Here is a 19,065-nt window from a genome sequence, read left to right on the forward strand (position 1 = left end):
GCATATTTTAAAACACTGTCAAGCAACTAAGGTTGCATTACTGTCCACATTTGCGATGACCCTCCAAATGGTGTTTTACCATGCAAAACGGACAGAATTGGAAGGCTAGAGGCACAATGTTCTGTAGCAGAAAGCAACATCTGCATGCAGAAAAGAGTTTTTGCTTGCATATTCTCTGTGTGGGATAATTTTATGTTTACAAAAGGAAACTTTGAGCTCAGGGAAGCAGTCAAAGGAGCAAGACGTGAACCTGTACTTATTTTGCAAAAGTTCTGTGTTACACTGTTCTTGCAAACTGAACAAAGACACGTGCTTCAGCTCCTTTCCTGCCTCTGTTACCAGAGGCCAAAATTAGCCTCACAGGGATGAGAAGCACAATCACAATAAACTAGAAAAGGCTCAAATGAGTGAAGTTACTTCTGCAACATGTTTTTTGGTAACAGAGAGACTTTACCACAGACATCTAGGCCTCACGCACCCTTTCTTTTCCTCTGTCATTATACCATGCAAAATAGATCACAGATTAAAGAGAACAGAGACTGTAAAGGTTGCATGCATAGTATTTTTCCTTCTTCTAAGTCACATATAAGTTTAACTATAGGCCCTGAGAGAGTAATACAGGATACCAGTATTGTGATGTACCTGCATTTACATCTCACGGCCACAATTCCAACAAACAGCATTCATGTGTGTATTTTAGTATAGCAGTTTATAACACAGAAGGAGCCCACCTCTTGTATTTTTGCACAGACCTCAGTCACACGCTGTCTGTTGCGAGGCCCGAACACGAAGCACCGCACTCAACATGCAGTGCTTGAGGCCTCTGTTCCTCGTCCCACATAGGAGGGGACACCACGCAGAAGCCTGCATTTTTCTCACAGTGCCTCATCCTGGACACAATGACATAATTCCTAGCTACAAATATGCCATTCATCAGGTTTGTTCCTTCACGTGCTCACTGAAATTGTTAAAAGGTGTTTTTTTCAGAGTGATATTTCCTATTCAACAGTTGCACTATCTTGTCATTTCAACTGATCCACGCTCCTGCTAGACAATTTCTAGCTTAATCTCCAAATTCCACCACTAAACTACACTAATGCTCTCAGGATAACTTGAAACGCATTTGGTTTTCCCATTTTGCAGCTTGTTATATAATTCTTACCAGGAAAACACGTATTTGATAACAAGGGAAAAAATACAGAATAATTTTTTCCCCACCCCCAACACTCTGTGTCAAATGAAATCGTTAATATTTTTTAACATGAAGATAGTCCACAAATACATTCCGAGTAGGCTTTTTGCAGAACGCACTATTTTATCAGTGTTAAATTTGAGATAGGAGTCCAAGAACCGCCTTTGCAGCTCATTAAATCAACGTCATTTTGACTGTATGCTGCAGTATGTGCGATCCTGTATGAGCAAGCTTCACCACTACATTCTTACACTCTAACTTCGTCACTGCACACTTTTCCCAAAATAGTTTCTTCTTGTCACTTGGCACCATGCATCATTATTTCCATGGGCCTGTAATATTTGCAAAAATGTAGCGATAATGACAAGACTGACTAAGTGAATGACGAACAGTCCACATCCACTCCCTTGAGGTGTTTTTCTGGCCAAAGTTTATACAATAATTAGGAACAAGTTTAAGTATCACAAGAGGTGGCTCAAAAATAAGAGAAGTAATACAGTTTCTGAAGAAATGCGTCTTCCTTACTTACTGCATCACTATGGCCTTAGTAAAATTACTCTGATGCTTAGCCGCTTGCAGAACCAGGCCCTGTTTAAAAAAAATAAATTAAGTGGAAGTACCTATGTCACAAACTGAACAATAACCTCACCTTTACTGCAAGAGCTGCAGAAGTATCCACATAGAATAGGAACAGCAAAACAATCTTAAGAAAACAATGAATAGGTAACCACCCCCTCCTGAAATTCCACAGTTCAGAGTGGTCTAAAAGGGAAATTACTTGAATGCTTTTATTAGTTGTAAGTATAAAGACAAGCTTACATGTGAAACTTCCCTTTAACGATAAATTCTCACATACTATGACATCAAAAATTGCATCTTCAGACAAGAAACAGGTCCATCTCTTATGGGAAAAGAGTCTATTTTAGTTAGATAGCCAAGAACCTGAAGCCCACAGGACAAAAAGGTACGTCTAAATCATGGAAGTACAGAGTCTGACATCCTTATTTCCTTTACAGAAGCATATCATAACACTCCTGCCACTTTCCTAATTTCTCACCTCCAAAAAATGGAAATTATATACAAGCCACATTACTGCAAGGATCAGCTGTATTTTAGAAGTGCTGCTACTGTTGCTATTGCCCGTTTTGACTTTGCTTTGCAAGAAATGGGACCACCAAAATTAGAGTGCATTCTGAACAACCCAGAATCATTTAATTCACAGAGGGCAGCTGATTTAACCGCCTTGTTCTGCACTCGGACTTTAGCAGAATTGTGGTTTCAATCCTTCAAGACTCTTGCAAATATTTGTATAAAATGGAATGGATTAAAAATAATATCAGAAACCTTTTACCCACCCCCCACTCTATATGTTTTTGTTAACTCTGTTGCTGTGTTTGAGAATAATTGCCTTATCTGTTTTCCCCTCTTATTCTCATTTTTCACATATCCATTTCTGCCTCATCAATTGTTAAGATATGAGTTTCAGCTGGGTTACCACTTACCATGCTGTAGACTAGAGCAGCAATGAAGAGGGCAGCACACTACCTTGCAAGTTACAGAGTTTGAGATAAATGCTGCAGAAGAGGTTTTATTTGTCTATTTATATTAAGTGCGAATGGTCCACAAAAGATCTACTGCATATTAATGCATTATTCTTTTCTAAGTGGAAAAATCTTGCAGTATATACAGGGGGCAATTTATCTGATTTCCCATTTCAAGGAAGTTTGTAATAGTAATGAACTTAAAAATCAATCAAAAAAAAAAAAGTGAGAGAGGCAGTTGAAGATTGCTTCACTGTTCAACTGACATCCTTGTTTCCAACATCTATTTGATGGGGCATAAGCATCAGCAACTAAAATTTTAGGAGATGCTGCTATGTCCCTGTACTCTCCAGAGAGATCAAGCCACTTAATTTGTATTTCAGAACACATTTTGCTAAACACATATATTCAATCTGATTTTATTTGAACATACTTATCTCAAAATAACTGCATATCCTGGGACACAGGTCATCAGTCACCCTTAAAAGGGTGATTCTAAGATTCATTTAGATTTAGATTCATTTAAGATTCATTTAGAACTTGGAGTGAGCTGTAAGAAAAATATTCACCAAAAAATTCTGTTCCAGTCACAAAGAAGGGATGGTTACAGCAAGTTTATGGCACCAAAAAAATGTTTACATTCGCAAAAAGGGGTAAGAGGAGAGGGGCACTGACAGCATTAGAAGTGTTCTGGGAGAAATCTGGCCTAAACATAAAGAAAAAGTAGTCCTTGAGTTTCCTTTACAACAAAAAGCACTGTTACAATACCATGTAGTAGCTAATTATAGGCTGCCTAGAACAACAGTAGAATATTTACATTTAATCAAGATGCCCATTAAAAGAAAAGAAAGATGTCAAGTTTGAAGTTGCGAACTTTCCACAGGCTTCTGTTATTTTTCACTCCATAATATATCACTTTGTTGGTAAATGCGCATCTCAGTTTTGTTTCATTAGTTATTAAGAACACAATAAAGTAGTATCTTTATGTATGTACCAATGTCTTCTAGTCTGACAAAATTCACACCTCATTATTATTTGTAAAAGTTACTTTTATTATATATTTACATATACATAAATAAAACTAGCATTTATTCTCATCTATATAGTGCCCCTCTTCTCCCTCAATTTAGGGCATAAATAGTGGAAGTCCAGTCTATTTCACATCTAACACAGGAGCCAGGCTACAGAGATCTTTGTAAATGTCATCCCAAACTAGTATATTATGCAAATCTCAAGAGACTAAGGAAAACATGAAGAAAAACACAAGACAGGAGAGGTAGGTCCATCACTCCAGATCACCTTGCTAGATAAAGAGCAGGCAGGTGACTTATAGATGCATCCTGCTACAGTGCAGAAGAGCCAGAGGAAAAAAATGTACGGTCCTGCAACAGACTAGAAAATGGAAGCTCTTTTCATCCACCATCCTCAACCTGATACTCTCTCTCTCTCTCCTCGAAAATGTTCCACTGCTAAAACTCTTTATTGTCAAACAACTTGCATGAGTTACCAACAGTGCACAACCCTACAACAGGCACTTCATCTCTGATGAATGGTATTTAAGGAAAAACCTTGAGAAAGAAAACTGGAGCTACCTCACATGAAAACACTTAAAAATTATTTTTTGTTGAAATAGTTTTTGAAGCTGCTTGTAGCACAGACTCAAAACAAAGTCCTGGAGTTAAGAAATACGGTTTTGAACAGTTGAAAAAATACAAGGTCCTGGAGGCTGCATCGGCAATATGCTGTAGGTCCAGACAGGACTAACCTGTATCACTTTTACAAGAGAGGCCAGCAATAAGCACACAGAAGGCATATTTAAAATGACAAAAGCAGCTAAGTTTCTTACAATCCTCTATGAAAACAGTGTATTTTGAAGTTTTAACTGCGCTTACTCCAGTGAGGGTTGAAGAGAGGTGAGATGAAAGCAGGCTTTACTGAAAATAAACCAGTTTGTTATTCTAGGTTGTTGTTCTTCCCATCCTTACAGTTTGCTTCAGTTTTTCATTAAACTGACGTATTGTCTAACTTCACAGGTAGATGGCAAGGATAAACTGTCAGCCTTCTCCAACTTACTGGCAATACAATTTGCAGACCAGCCAGCAGAGCAACAGGCAAGAGTATCACCTGTTCAACTCCTTTGCTGGAAGGACGGAGAGGGGCAAGAAGACCCTATAAGTGCCCCCACACCCACCCCCCCAAGTAACCATACTGCAATTCATGAACTAGAAGTGTACCACTTCAGAAAAGTTGTGGATTGTAAAGCAAGCTGGATTTGATGCACCACGAGTGCCTTGTGAATTTTCACCAACCAAAAAGGAGACCAGACTGAACTCCCTGACAGGCTTTTAGCCCTCCCCTTTCTGTTGTTTAAAACAAATTTTCACCAAACATCAGCAGGAAACAAGTTGCTATGGGTTTTGGTTTCTAGCCATTCTCCTGGCCACTGACTAAAGGTATCAGGAAGCACAATTCTGCACATTTTCAAATGTTATGAAGTGGTACACTATACTTTCTCACACTTAGCTGGCAAGAGACCTGGGAAACACTTTCTATCTTAATTCTTTTTTCCCCTAGCATCAACTTTTTTGGTGGAGCAACTCAAGGCTTAAACATCAGTGTTTGCAAGCATTTGGGATACAGCTTTGCCTGCTTTGCTTGATAGCTAAGAACAATCGAAAAGAGAATGCTTATTGGTTTCATGCCTGCACAGCAAAGTTCTATTAATGCTTCAACAGTGTGACTTGAAAGAGTATTTTTCAATTCCAGTGTCTGAGTTGCACAAGAAGTATGTAAGACTTCTAACTTGTTTACAAGAAGCTCTGTTGAGTTACAGCTTCCAGGAGGCCCTATGCACCTTATAAAACATCTTCTAGATTTCCTTCTAGCAGTGGGACAAGTAGCAAGAGACAGAGTCACCCATGTGGATGACAGTACCGACACCTATGGCTAAGCAACCTGTGAAGTTTCTACGTTCAAAACTATGAAATCATGCAAGACGCGTTCAAGTTCTTACAGGGTCAAAATACGACTGGGGAGAAAAAAGCCTCCTTAATCATTCCTACATTTTCAAAGAAAATGTGGCTTGAAATTAGCAGCCCTTTTTCCCCCCTCCATAATGTAATTCAAGACAGAAAAAAACTATACCATAAGTATTCAAACACTTACTGTCATCACTTCCATTTTACTAAAAACAAACTTGAATTTAAGAATATTGCTATTTAGAGCAGACTTTTGAAAACATAGGAAAAGAGCATATACTTTTCACCTCTGTAAAAGCATGTATTTAAGCCATAGGTAGGCATATTAGGCTGAAAGGAAATACTACCTGAGTCCAGAAAGTGTAAACACTACCCGAGTCCAGAAAGACCCTTCAGAAGTAAGCTGAAGAATATTTTTATACATACATATACAATTTATATACATAATATATACACTGTCTACATTATATATTATACAATTTTCTTATATTATGAAGGTGTTATACATATGTATACTGTACATATATATATACACACACAGAGATAAAGGATTATAAAAGCAAACAATTTGCTGCTAACATTGCAAAATATCCTCAACAGAATATAACATCAGAACTGTGAAATGGAAAAGTAATTTGTTCCTGTATAACTCTTTTATACTAAGATAGATAGATTTTTACTGGAAAGTAGTATCTAAAATGTTAGGAAGCTAACTTTTTTTACCACATAATGAAGTTACATTCTTACATATGAGAAGATATGTTCTTACAATATCTGAAATACAAAGAATATCAAAGCAAATATGTATTTATTAAAATCATTGCATAATATGAATTATGAATCAGTGAATAACAGGTTGCCTCTCCAATATTATAGCTGATGTTGGAAGTCTGTGACCTTTCATAAAAAGGAATTGGTTTTAACTTCATTTCACACTGTATTCAAAATCATTTACAATTTTATTGTGTGGCACTGCTACACAGTATTAGATCTGAGTGACTCCTGGTTTTCAAATCTCTGTATCTTTATCATAGCAACCGAACAGACAAATTACTTTGTGTTGCATTTGTTCAAGTAAGTGTTTAGCCGAACTTGCTGTCAATTACCAGCATTCTTAGGCCGTATTGCTGCACAAAAAGAAAAAATTCCTTGTCAATAGGAGGTACAGGAGCTGCAGTGCCAACCACATTTCACGGACCGCGTCCAAATCCATCCAATTCTGGCTGAGCAGGAATGGGAATTTCTCTTCCCAGTGAAACCCAGATACCTGGGGATACAGTTTGCCTCTATACACAGATTTTTGAAGAAGAACTTATTAATCACCTTCGGTGCTACCTCAGCAGAATGCAACATAGTGGAGATAAAATAATCTCACACATACCATTCCCAGGCTACCTAGAGTAATATTGCTTGCAAGTTGGCTTTTTCCACTCTTGTCACCCACTTTTGTATCTGCTGTCAGGGCAACAAAGTTAAAACTGGAACAAATGGCATTATTTTTCTCCCTCTACGTTTAATAGCCATTGCACGCACCTGAAATGATAGTTCACTGTCTGAGGGTTTAGTTCATTGAAATGTTTGCTTTCGCTGCAGAGAGCCCTATTCTCTTGAAGATAAAGTAAATGAACAGATGGAAGGATCAAGAATGACCTTATAATTTCCCAACATCACTGCTGGCTTTGCTAATTATTCAGTGAATGCCAGGCCTGATTCTCAGTTACGTGCATACAATGCTGTGTGTCAACAGAACATGTATGGCAGAGTATAATATATTCTAATACTTTATAGGCACAAACAAAAAGTCACCTAACAGAATATATGGCATGAAATACGTTGTCAGGGTCCATTAAATAACATAGATGCTTCACAGTGCCAAATTCGACTCTGCGTGCTGCTGGAGTTTCTTAGAAACCCTACAGCACAAGCAGGTTCACAGCCTGCATTTGCCTACCATGCGTACAGACAGGTAACAGGCAGAGCTCACCGCTCCACTGCGATACAGTGACAAACCACAGGAAACACACAAGGTGGACAGCCGCCCTCACTGTAAGCGTTACCCTTTCCTATACTCAGTACACTGTATTTCTTCTTTTTTCAGTTAGCCCTTAAAGGTACAGCTCTTACAACTTTTTTGTTTAGTCTTTAAGAGTCTCTCACTTAAAGGGCTGAACCTTTGCATCCCTCACTTCTGCCAGAAGAAACTGCAGGGACTCAACAGCTCGCATGGAGTGAGCCCTGATTTTCTCCTCATATCCCAGGTTTTAAATGACAGCTTGTTGCAGAGTATTGAGTAGAACTTGATAATCTAAGTGCAAGTTTTTAATAATAAGTAAAAACTTATTTAGCCTAGGCCTTATATACTGAACTTCATGAAATGTTTTTACCTTTTTACCTTCAGTGCCTTACACAACAAATCTACACAACCAGAACCGAGGTTACAAGAACCAGCTGCAGCTTGCTGAACTACTCATTTCCACATACCAGCTAGCTTTAATTCTTCAATACAATGCAAAGTTGCATCAAGTGTGCCCTATAAAATTTGTGTTTGTAATTTTAAATTTAATTTTAATGGCGAAGACACAGTATCCAGCAAACCTCATAGAATTTATAAGAAAACCATCAAAAATTTTTATTTCTCCCCCTTCCAAGTTTGGGGGTGCTCCTGCAAATCCCACCCTGCAGTATATTACCAACATACTACCATTCTCACTTTGTCGACACATACTATACAGTATTTCTCAGAGTTTGCAAAGCACTTTCTAAATATAATTTACAGTTGATAGGTGGAAGCAACAAATTCACAGAATCGATGTTTATACTGACTATTTCTGAGGTCCCACAGAAAGACTCTGACCTTCCATCTCCCTGTGTCAACAGCTGCTTCTTGTTTCAATTAGCAGACGTACCACCAAAACACCCAACTCAAAAATTGTTTGCTCCCAACCTTTTCTGCCTCAGCTTTGCTGCCTCTAAATTTAATAGTCCCCACTGTTTCAAATGTTTTCTGCATAAAAACATAAGATAAACAATAGTAAACAAGCACTGCAAGCAAACATTGAAGTATTTAATGTCGTTGCTACTGCAACGATGTTTTAACCCAAGCAGTTACTAAATTCCAGCCAGAGGTTCATAACTAATATCCCTGGAGATTATTGTGAATGGAACAATTAAGTCTCATTTTTCACGATGCCTACTTACTTACCCCCTCAAACTACTTCATAAAAACATGTATGTTTCTAGCAGTTTTCACATAATTTGTGACGCTTTAGTACAATATTACAGTATTGCAAACACTAAAAAAAATGTTTACATTTCAACAAACAAGTTAAAATCCTGAAAGAAATTTACCACTCCTGTAATTAGACCTGAAGTTTCAAGTTAAATTCTTTCGGCTTTGAAGGTCTGTGTAAAAATCAAGACATTGCTCAATAGCAGTCAGCAAAAATATCCTAAGGCATCTTTTGTTTTTAATTCAACTTTTATGAGCCACACTTCTCATCATGCACTTCATAATCACTTGTAAAGCGAAATTAAATTCTTCTACTAATGTCATGCTGTGACCAAAAAAAAAAACCAAAACCAAGCAACTTATAAATTACTTCCTACCACGGTCTGTTATTACACCTCTAGCTTCAGCTGAATGCAGCTGAAATTGCCACTGGCATTTTAACCTCCAGTTTAACCACTCCAAACAGACAATGTCCTCATGTGCTTTCACATTTGCTATAGTTAATGATGCTATCCTGATATTGCACATTAAATCAGACATATACTGGACATTAAAAAGATAGATCAGGCTTGCATGGGCAAATAAATTAGAAGATTGAGGGAATCTCAGATCATATTTGTTAGCTGCATAAATTCAACTCAAAGTTCTATAATATCTGTGTGAACAACATATGAATAGACCAGATTATTTCAGATTAAAATAAACTGAACATGATGATTTTAGATTTAAGCTCTTCCTTGAATCCCTCCCAACCAAGGGGAAATCCCCTTGAGTTCTGCAAAGAGCTATGAACTGCTTGACACTACTGTCTCCCACTGACTTCCAAGGCCTCCCTGATCACAAAGTCGGCCTGGCACAGGGATGCAGTCATAAATAGGTAAGATTCAGCTCAAGTAAGAGCTGTGATAATGCCATACATGGAAAAACTTTTAAAGAGATTTTACCATAATTGCTGTGGTCTATATTTCTGAAATAAGCCACTCCAGTGTTCTGGCAGCCTGCCTCAGGGCAAGGAAAAAAAAATAAATACATCAGTCTACATTATCTCCCTTTTGAAAGGCAAATGTACAATCAAAGTTAGATTATGACCTGGCAATATATGTTATTATTTAAAACTATGAAGTTAAGCAACTTAGCTTCCAATACACAATTAGTACAGATGCTTTTTTTTACTACTGCAATTCTCACTAAATGCCTTAATTTAATAAAAAGATGTTTGCTCATTAGCCTTTTTTTTTTTCAAACAGAACTTTTAATTACTCAAACACAACCTGATGCAAGAAGAATGAAACATGCAAACCTACACTTCATTGTATATCACATCGCGACCAAAGAGATCAGGCAGTCCTTCAAAAACAGGTGACTTTCACAAATCATTTATATGTTAAACATAGATCCAAACCAGCCAGAGATTACATACATGCACCAGTTCTTCATGGTAATTACATTACATGTGCCCCAGATATACATCCCACTATCAGTCATCTGCATCAACACTGCATTGATGTCTCCCCTCTGCCAGCTGTGCCCTGGGGCACATCTGCCCAGACCATTGTGCCACAAGGCTGATTTAGGGCACTGGCAAGGCTACCATTGGGAAGACTGCTAGTAAGGGCCAGAGGCGTCTTTGCCCACATAAAAGAAATGTGGGCAAGTATGGAAAAGCCGTGGCCACATAGAAGCCCCATTTCAATCTTTGCATCAGGGCACAAACCTACCCCTAGCAGGGGCTTCCCTTACTCACCAAAAGAATACCCAGACTCAGATCTCACCACTTCAGCTCCTACATATGTCAGAGAGAGAAGCTATGGACGAGAAGCCTGTGCAGCAAACTAACAAAGGGAAGACGAACACTGGGACTGCAGGAAAAGGATCTTGATTAGGTTTCAACATTCTGTGGTTGCAGATCATCACTTCACACCAAACTTGGAACCACTATTCAAGTGCTGAGATGCAAAGGGCAATTCTGAATGACAGGTAGTCTCTGCAATTTGTATGCACAAACTAGGAGGAGTCAAGGCAAGTGCTAAAGGTAACTGCACTTAGTAATTGTGGAAATGTTCATGGTTGCTTACTAGTTAATGATTGACCTCCACATAAGGCTAAACAGCTGTTAAAAAATTATCATTCTTACATCACAGGTAAATAAATTCAAGCAGCAAAAATATGAGGTAGGATACTCCTATGACGCACAACTGCTTGAGGGCTGCACCAAAGTCACAGTCTGATTGCAAATGCACTTAAACAACAGTGATCTTTCTTGAGCAGGTTCAAAGATGAGTTCTGCAGTCGACAGCTACTATAGGGATCCTTACACAAATTTTCCTCTGGAGAAACTAAGGTGAAGAGGGTACTGCTCTCAGAGTCAGCTTGACATGTCAATCTTCAGATGCATTTTACACCCTGTAGAGTTCCCGTCACTTCTGTGACACAAAGCACACGAAGCACAAAGAAGCTGGGTAGCTTCAAACATTGAAAAGACTTGTCAAAGTAAACTCAGAGGCCAGTAACATGCAAGACATGCTCTGTTTGGGCTTTAGTACAATGGAGTTCAGATCCCAAAGAAATCCAGCTAAATCTAGAAACTGGAGCCCCCAGGGACAAAGCAGACCATGGCTCTTTTTTCCTTTCTAAACAACATTTCTCATTATTCATATAGTAAGAAAATACTGTTAATGTACATTGCTGAAACACAGAGATAACAATTTCCTTTCTTGGTGTTGCCCAAGGTACATCCATCTTACAACACAATCAGCCTTCCCACAGCAAGCACAGTATCTTTCAAAATTAAGAGTGAGATAAGTGCACATTACAGACCCCCCCTTTACAACCAAGCCTATACAGAAAAGGAAAAAAGTGAGAGTACTAATTAGCAATGGAATAATTAGTTTAATGACTTACAGGATCACTATTGGAAAGAGGAAGTTAATTGATCAGTTCCGCTGCTAACAGAAGGCAATAATCTCAATTTGAGAACCAGTAACTCTGAAGAGTGGTTCCAAATGTGTTTCTTCTTCTGTCCTGAAGCTTTGTATGCTTGCTCTTGGCTAATTACAGCACAACAGGAAGGCCTGTGCTCACATAATAATAATAACCTAGTCTGCTGAGGTAAGGACACATAAATGAGGGAAACACTGCCTTCACTGCAGGCTGTTCAGGCTGTTGGTGACTCAAAGTATTCATTTGCTGCTCAAACGTCCGGTTTTGCTACTCTGCTACAAACAGCTAGTCAAATAACATAGACAGTCAGTCCTAGGTGGGGTCTGTCTGTCTGCATTAACACTTCAGACTCCAATGTAAGTGTATGCAAAGCACATGATGAAAGCCACACCTAGGTATACACCAACACACAACAAAAACTGGTATGTTCTCTAGCACGACAGTAACCTAAAAGAAGAGAAGCAACCTTGTAAACCCTAAACAAAGGCATAGGACAGCCTTACAAAATATGCAGTCTAGCTAGGCACTGGTATTTTTCTTGGCTATTTTGCATGAGACCACCATAGTACACTGAATCTGGTTTAACATATGCAGACAATTAAAATATTTCTCCACAGACAGGTCAAAATTAGTTGCTCATGTTCTACATAATTCCAGACAGAGAGCTTGGGACTGAGCAAAGATGACAGTTTACAATAGTCCAAGACTTAATTAAAGTTTTGAGGGCTAACAAGCAGGACACTCCTCCTACTGTTGGAGGTTGTTTTTTTTTCCAAACGCTGAAGCATAAGACTTTGAATAAAATTTCCTTAAGAATACATTTCAGATGTGAAGCAGTACATGAACCATCTTAACCTAAATATTTATAGTTATAAGCTACTCATTCTTTAGTCCTGGTTCTGAAAAACTATATTTTAAAAAAACAAATAAATTAAATGATAATTTAACAGTTAACATTTTAGGAGGTATTCCTACATAAATGAGACACAAGCAATTTGCCATTCACATTGCCATTTAAGGGGTCCTCCTGAATTACTGTGGATTATTTTACTGAAGAGGTCTGAAACTCTTCCTTCTAAGAATCAGTATCACTAAAACTTTTCCTAAATTCATTGTTTCATCTAGTTAGAATTTTAAAAGGTATCTTAAAATTACACAGGTATTTGTGTTTTAATTTCAGGTACTTTTAATATCTCATACTTGAATTCCATTATTTGCAGACCAAGCAATAATATTCTACTTTGTGGTTTTTTGCCTAGAAATCAGATGTCAAACTGCCTCTGACAATGTCATCTCTGCTTTCTGCATATACTAAGAATCACCATATTGACATGACTGAAGATTAAAGTAGTCCCAGCAGCACATCTCTGTATAGGATCACCATCACACATTTCAGCACAAGTATAACAACCAGAGAAAAAGTGATCATGAAAAGACTATGACTCTTACTCATCACATTCCCAGTAGTTTCAAACTATTTCTAGTGTAAAGACCAGCAAAGCCTCGAAGCAAAGTAAGGTTCCAATTTAGATTTCTATTGCCACTCAGAAATACATAACAACATTCTTTCCATTTGCAATACTTTAGTGTCCTACTGTAGTGATCTGTGAATAGGTGGCAAAAGTTTTATAGTGTAAACAAAACCTGATAACATGAAATGTACAAGTATCATTATTTAAAGAGATGACTTGTTACATCATCATGTTTGTATTAAAAACAAAACCAGAAGCTGTGGACTCCCATGAAAAGGTTTTCTGTTTCCTAGCCAAAAACCTCTTCATAATACTTCCTTTGTTTCCATGTTGAACAAAGTGACTGAACTTGGTGGGACATCTCTTTTCCCTCCCAGGACCTTCCACTACCACTCTGAATATGAAAGTTTCTTTTCCTCAAAGTGTGTACAAGGTTGAGTGGGGAATAAAGGACTAAAGTACCAGTCCCTCCAAGGCTTCTGTGTGTGCCTGCCTTCATGCACCGTGATTTACCTTATACGATTATCCATACTGACTTCCACATCACTCAAAATCAAGCAAAGACACCAGTTTTGGCAGAACCTGGGTACTCAAGTTTGACTTAAGGGTGTGCTCCTCCATGCAAGGTAAGCCACACATGCCTTTTTCTTTCCAGACTACTTATCCAGAGCTCTGAGGGGTCTTATACAAGACCACTCAAAGCCACAGAGATACCACTTTATCTCTCTGCAGCCTGGGTGGGCTGGGTAAGAGGCCATCTCCATGTCACACAAATTAGGACCACTGCCTCTGCTGTCTGAACAGACTCACATAAAACATATCACAAAGAAGAATGGAGATCATAATCAGCACCTGCAGGTGTGGATCTGCTGATTACACTTTGCACTATGAAGAGGGTAAAGGTACACTAATCTTCACCTTGACTCATAAGCCAAAAGACTACACTGCATAGCAACCTCTCCATCAGCCAAGAAGGTAAGTTTCCACCCCTCCATCCTCAGATAAACCTCTCCTAATAGGGTCAGCTGACACACTAGAGAAAAAAGGCTGAACAGGATTATTTATTGCCTTAGCAATATTTTTTTTAGAATGATGCATACAAAAATATTTGTATATTCAAACAAATCAGTACACAAGTCCTCTCAAATCTGTAAGACATTAGAAGAAGAGAAGTGCACGCTAAAGACAAAGGTCCGTGACACATCTGACACATCCCTTTCTGGAGCTCTGAATGTCAAACTTGACACTGAAGTAACTTTAAATATAAAGTGAACCAAAAAACTTAACTCAGACAGCACTATCAAAAATAAAGTTCAGCATTCTTACCTGAGATGGTTTTGGTTCTTTTCCAGAGGTTAAAAAAAGTCACTGTCCTACTGTTATCAATGACTGGCAGACAAGCCAACCGCACACCGCTGCACGCGCACACCTCCCTACCAAGGAGGAAGCACCAACAAGCCGTGTAGTGCTAACTGCCACACTGTAAACCTGGACGTGGTCTCATACAACCATTGCGTTACTCTCAGGCAAAAAGCCTTCACTCATGACACGTTAAAACCGAGACTTTAATTAGGTACAAAGGGAAAGAACAGCTGCAGGACCTTTCAAGGCAGAAAATTATCTTAGCAGTATCCAGGGAATCCCAGAATCTTTCCATTTAGTTCAATCATCCTCTGAAGATTTTCATATACAGCCGTAACTGAAAGCCCAAGAATTTTTAAACTCCTTTTTAATAATCCTACAACTTTACAGCTTGGGTTAGGGAAGGTGCGTAACCATGAAGACCGCTACCTTGACCCAAAATAAATACTTTCACTAATCTTCTAATTGGAGAGAGGCAGCAGTGGTGGCTGCAATGGATTTTTACATTACTCAAAAACTTGGCTGCTCCCCATTTCTGTGGGTCTTGAGTGCTTAGGATGGTTTAGCAACAACTGAGTTTGCTGGGGAAAAAAAGGCAAACAAAGAAAACACATTTCCCAAACTTTGTAAGCCAACGGATTACAAACTGTCCTCCAAATCACTTAGAGACCAGCAGAAACCTTTAGTAAGCTAAAAAAAAATTAAGACCATTTGACACACAGCCTGTGACCCTACTGTTGCCTCAAAAATCATCAGTAATGAGCAAACCACAGTATGAGACATGCTATTTCATGCAGTTAATCCTCTTCATGACCTGAAAAAAATCAACCTTAGATTTGGGGAAGAAACAACAGTTTGTAACGAATCCAAGAGGAAACGCTTATTGGTTCTCATGGTCTTGCGGCTAATAGCAGGAGACTTCACAAGAGTTTATGTAACTAAATGGGAGTGCCATTCCAGCACTGAGAAACCTTTCCACAGATGCCAGTCAGCAAGAGCTGCAAACTAACACAGGACAGAGGCTAGCCCAGGCTACCAGCCCCAGTACAGACCTGGGGCTCCCATCAGCTTGCCACCCTTGGTACCTCCCTGCTCCCCCAGCTGCTGCTGCTGGGACTAGCTATGCTGAGACCTAGAGAGTGACAGGAACTCCCTTGCTACAATTAATGCTATCATTTAGCTGCATGGATGTACCTTCTGGCATTTAGCTGACTCACACTGGTACCCAGGCCAAGAACTTCTCACGAAAACAAACTCAGCAGGAGAAAAAAGCAAATTACTTTCCCAGATAGAGAGGGATGGGAAGTTCTGGGTACAAAACAGCCCAAGGAGAATCCGGCCCGTTCACTCCCTTTGCAGACACGGGCCTGCCCACAGGCTTTGCTACGCTATAGCTCATGGCAACTTTTCCTCTTAAAAAGCCCTGATGGGCACAGAAAGTGAGATTTAGACTACGATGCAGACTGGGGACATAGTGGGGGCAATAGCTGTTGCAACCAAGCAAGAAGTTTCTGTCTCTTGACTAGATTACAGGAATGCTGACAGCCACCTCACAAACTATTTTCTCAAGAGCAAAAGAAGCTAACAGGTCTCACTACTAATTCCACTTCTCTTCTGCCTCTGCACTGCCATTTACACACCCTCACAGCACAACCCCACAAATGCTTGTACCAGCAAATTTCACCAGTTAAAGAGTCAGTTGAAAAACAGCTGCCCTCCACACCGACTTCTTTTGTTCTTGAGAAGTTATTTTTAACCTGGATCAGTTCAGTGATCCGATATTATCAAAAAGCCTCACCAACAGTTGTGCAACCACAGTCAAAAAAGTGGCAAACTTCCGTAACAGTTGTGGTATTTTAAAGTCAGCTTTAGTGCTGAAGGCAACATCCCATTAAACTGCACTGCTCATCAAGCTATGAACTTAAATGCTAGCAGTTTCCTTCAGTTCAAATGGCATGGCTATGTTTCTGGAGTTGTGAACAAGATTTAACAACTGCATTTGTAAATTACAGCAATAGTTCTACTACTGGATGGTATTCAATTTTTTAAGTATTTGTGTAATTGAACCATCTTTGTATTTGTGTCCATTATACTTAATATAATTCTGATCATAAACCAGCAGCTCTAGTCAAAGGACATGAAGATAGGCTTTCCAATTTATATCTTCACGTGCCAGAAAACTGCCAACTCAGTAAGTTTGTACAGAGACAAAATAAGCCAAGCAGAACCCGATTCCAGATCCCTGGTACTTTTTTCATAGGATGAGTTTTATGATTCACAGTGAATTGGTCTCCACTAAGAGAGGACAAAAATCATCTTATTAACACTGGGCCATGACCTGCAAACACAGCATTGGATGAATCTTTCAGCCTCTGTGTCTCAGCTACAGGGTGTGTAATATGGGTGTTCTCTGGCCTCAAAGAGACGTTTTAAAAGGTATATCACTATCTATAGAATTTGAAAAACTGCATAACAAGGATCACATAAAAAACAAAGGGTACCAAACACAGGGGGCTGGCTGGGTGGCATGCAGTCACACAGAGCACGAATCTTGAGCTAAAAGAGCTAGCAATAAAAATGAGCACAGTTAATAAAATGGCCATCATCCAGCACCTGCTTTTACTAGACAAAAGCATCCTATGACTATGCACGTACACAGCACCACACAAAATTTTACAAGTAATTTAATTCTTGACTATGATGCAGATCATAGCCTTGACATACTGAAGACACTAATGCTAGCTTACTATTACTTTTGATTTTAAAAATCTCATATTTCAAAATACATGCACATCTAGACAATGGTGAAAATATGCAAGGCACTTGTAACACCTACAACTTCCCCCTACTTTGCTGATCACAAATAAAACAGCTAGTTTTACAGCAAGGAGGAAATAACAGTAAAATGATAGATATTGTACCTCACAACAGGCTGATACGGTTTTCTAGTTCACAACTGGAGAACGAAAAGGGAAGGCAAAAGATGGGATTTCCAGCTCACTGAGGGAGGACTTGAAGATTCTTCCTCACATAGAAGGAGAAAAAGCTCTTTCTGGACTGTACAAACATGAAGAATAAGACAAGACGCATGACCTCATAACCACAGCAGGAATCTGCAATGACAAATCAGACACTTGATCTATTTAGGGAAAATAAAACTGAGATATCAGTGGTGTGAGCCCACAACAAGCAGGTACAGTACAAAACGCATTCAAACACAAATTACACCTAGAAGATGAAAAACAGTCCAAGCTGTACCTAACAGTGGATGGCACGGAAGGTACGAGGACCTTCTTCCCAATTCCTGCCTAGCACTGTCAGTAAGACTTCATTCAGAAAAGCATTTCATTGCATTTAACCTGTGCAGATTTTGCTATTCAGTTCTAAGCAATACGGGGTTTTGAACAGTACAACATATACCAAACTGCTCATAAGTGCAGTGCTTCTAAGCACACATTTTATTTTGCCTGATAAGTGAAGTTTGCTTTTTAGCTTCCACAATACATAAATTTCAACTACAGCACCATATAATTACCAGCAGTAACCAAAGTAACCACACTGCAACACCAACAAGTATACATTCTGCAATCATTGTGCAAGACAAATGCTCAGGCAGGCTCTCAGCAATTGTTAGCACAGCACCATATCCTGCAGGGTGCTGAAAACTGCACAGAAGCTGTGCCAGCTCTTATCTCCCCTTAAAACCAAATGGGAGCTGAGGGGGAGAAGGGGATGCAGCACCTTAAGAACTGCTGCCCAGGTCCTAAGGAAAGGCTGTTGCCAGCTTCTATCCTGAAGCAGTCGAGAACAACAACACACTTAACGTGCCTTGGTTACACAGACCATAAACACACAGAGTAGACACTGTACACATGGAGCTGCAAGAATCAGTAAGCATGTTTTCAACACTATATGGACCACATTACGCGAGCCACAGAGAAAGTATTTTTTATAGTTTCTAGCCCATTCTGCTGGTGTCAAAAGTAAAAAAAGAAATCCCTTAGCTACCTACAGGCTAGATAAGAAACAAAACCGAAAAAAAGTCAACACCATTCCACGAACACACACTATTACAGCAAACCATGTAAGCATACGCTCATTTTTAGGCATGTTTCAATTCTCTCAATATCAAAAAGACCTAAATACATAACTGAAGATTATGAACAGCCCTAAACTAGCACCAACTGAACCCAGTGAAAGAAAGCTCCTGCTGTTTTTAATGGTTTAAGGATCCATTCCTAAACTTAGAACATGATTTTCCACTCCCTGTTTTATTTAATTGGGGGAGGGGAAGAATCCAGGAGAGAGATGAAATACAGTAAAATAAAAAGAGTGGAGAGGAACATTTTTT

General features: G+C 39.0%; 1 protein-coding gene across 1 annotated transcript in view; it reads right to left on the reverse strand.

Annotated features, from left to right (window-relative positions):
• The window catches only part of PIP5K1B (phosphatidylinositol-4-phosphate 5-kinase type 1 beta), a 114,552-nt gene extending 96,754 nt beyond the window's left edge, over positions 1–17,798 (reverse strand). The window contains exon 1 of the mRNA XM_072859199.1: positions 17,636–17,798. The gene's annotated coding sequence lies outside the window, so the exon portion shown is untranslated. The remainder of the gene's footprint in view (positions 1–17,635) is intronic.
• Between the last annotated feature and the right edge of the window lie 1,267 nt (positions 17,799–19,065).

This window comes from Ciconia boyciana, chromosome 4, assembly GCF_034638445.1.
Source record: "Ciconia boyciana chromosome 4, ASM3463844v1, whole genome shotgun sequence".
Classification (NCBI taxonomy): Eukaryota; Metazoa; Chordata; class Aves; order Ciconiiformes; family Ciconiidae; genus Ciconia; species Ciconia boyciana.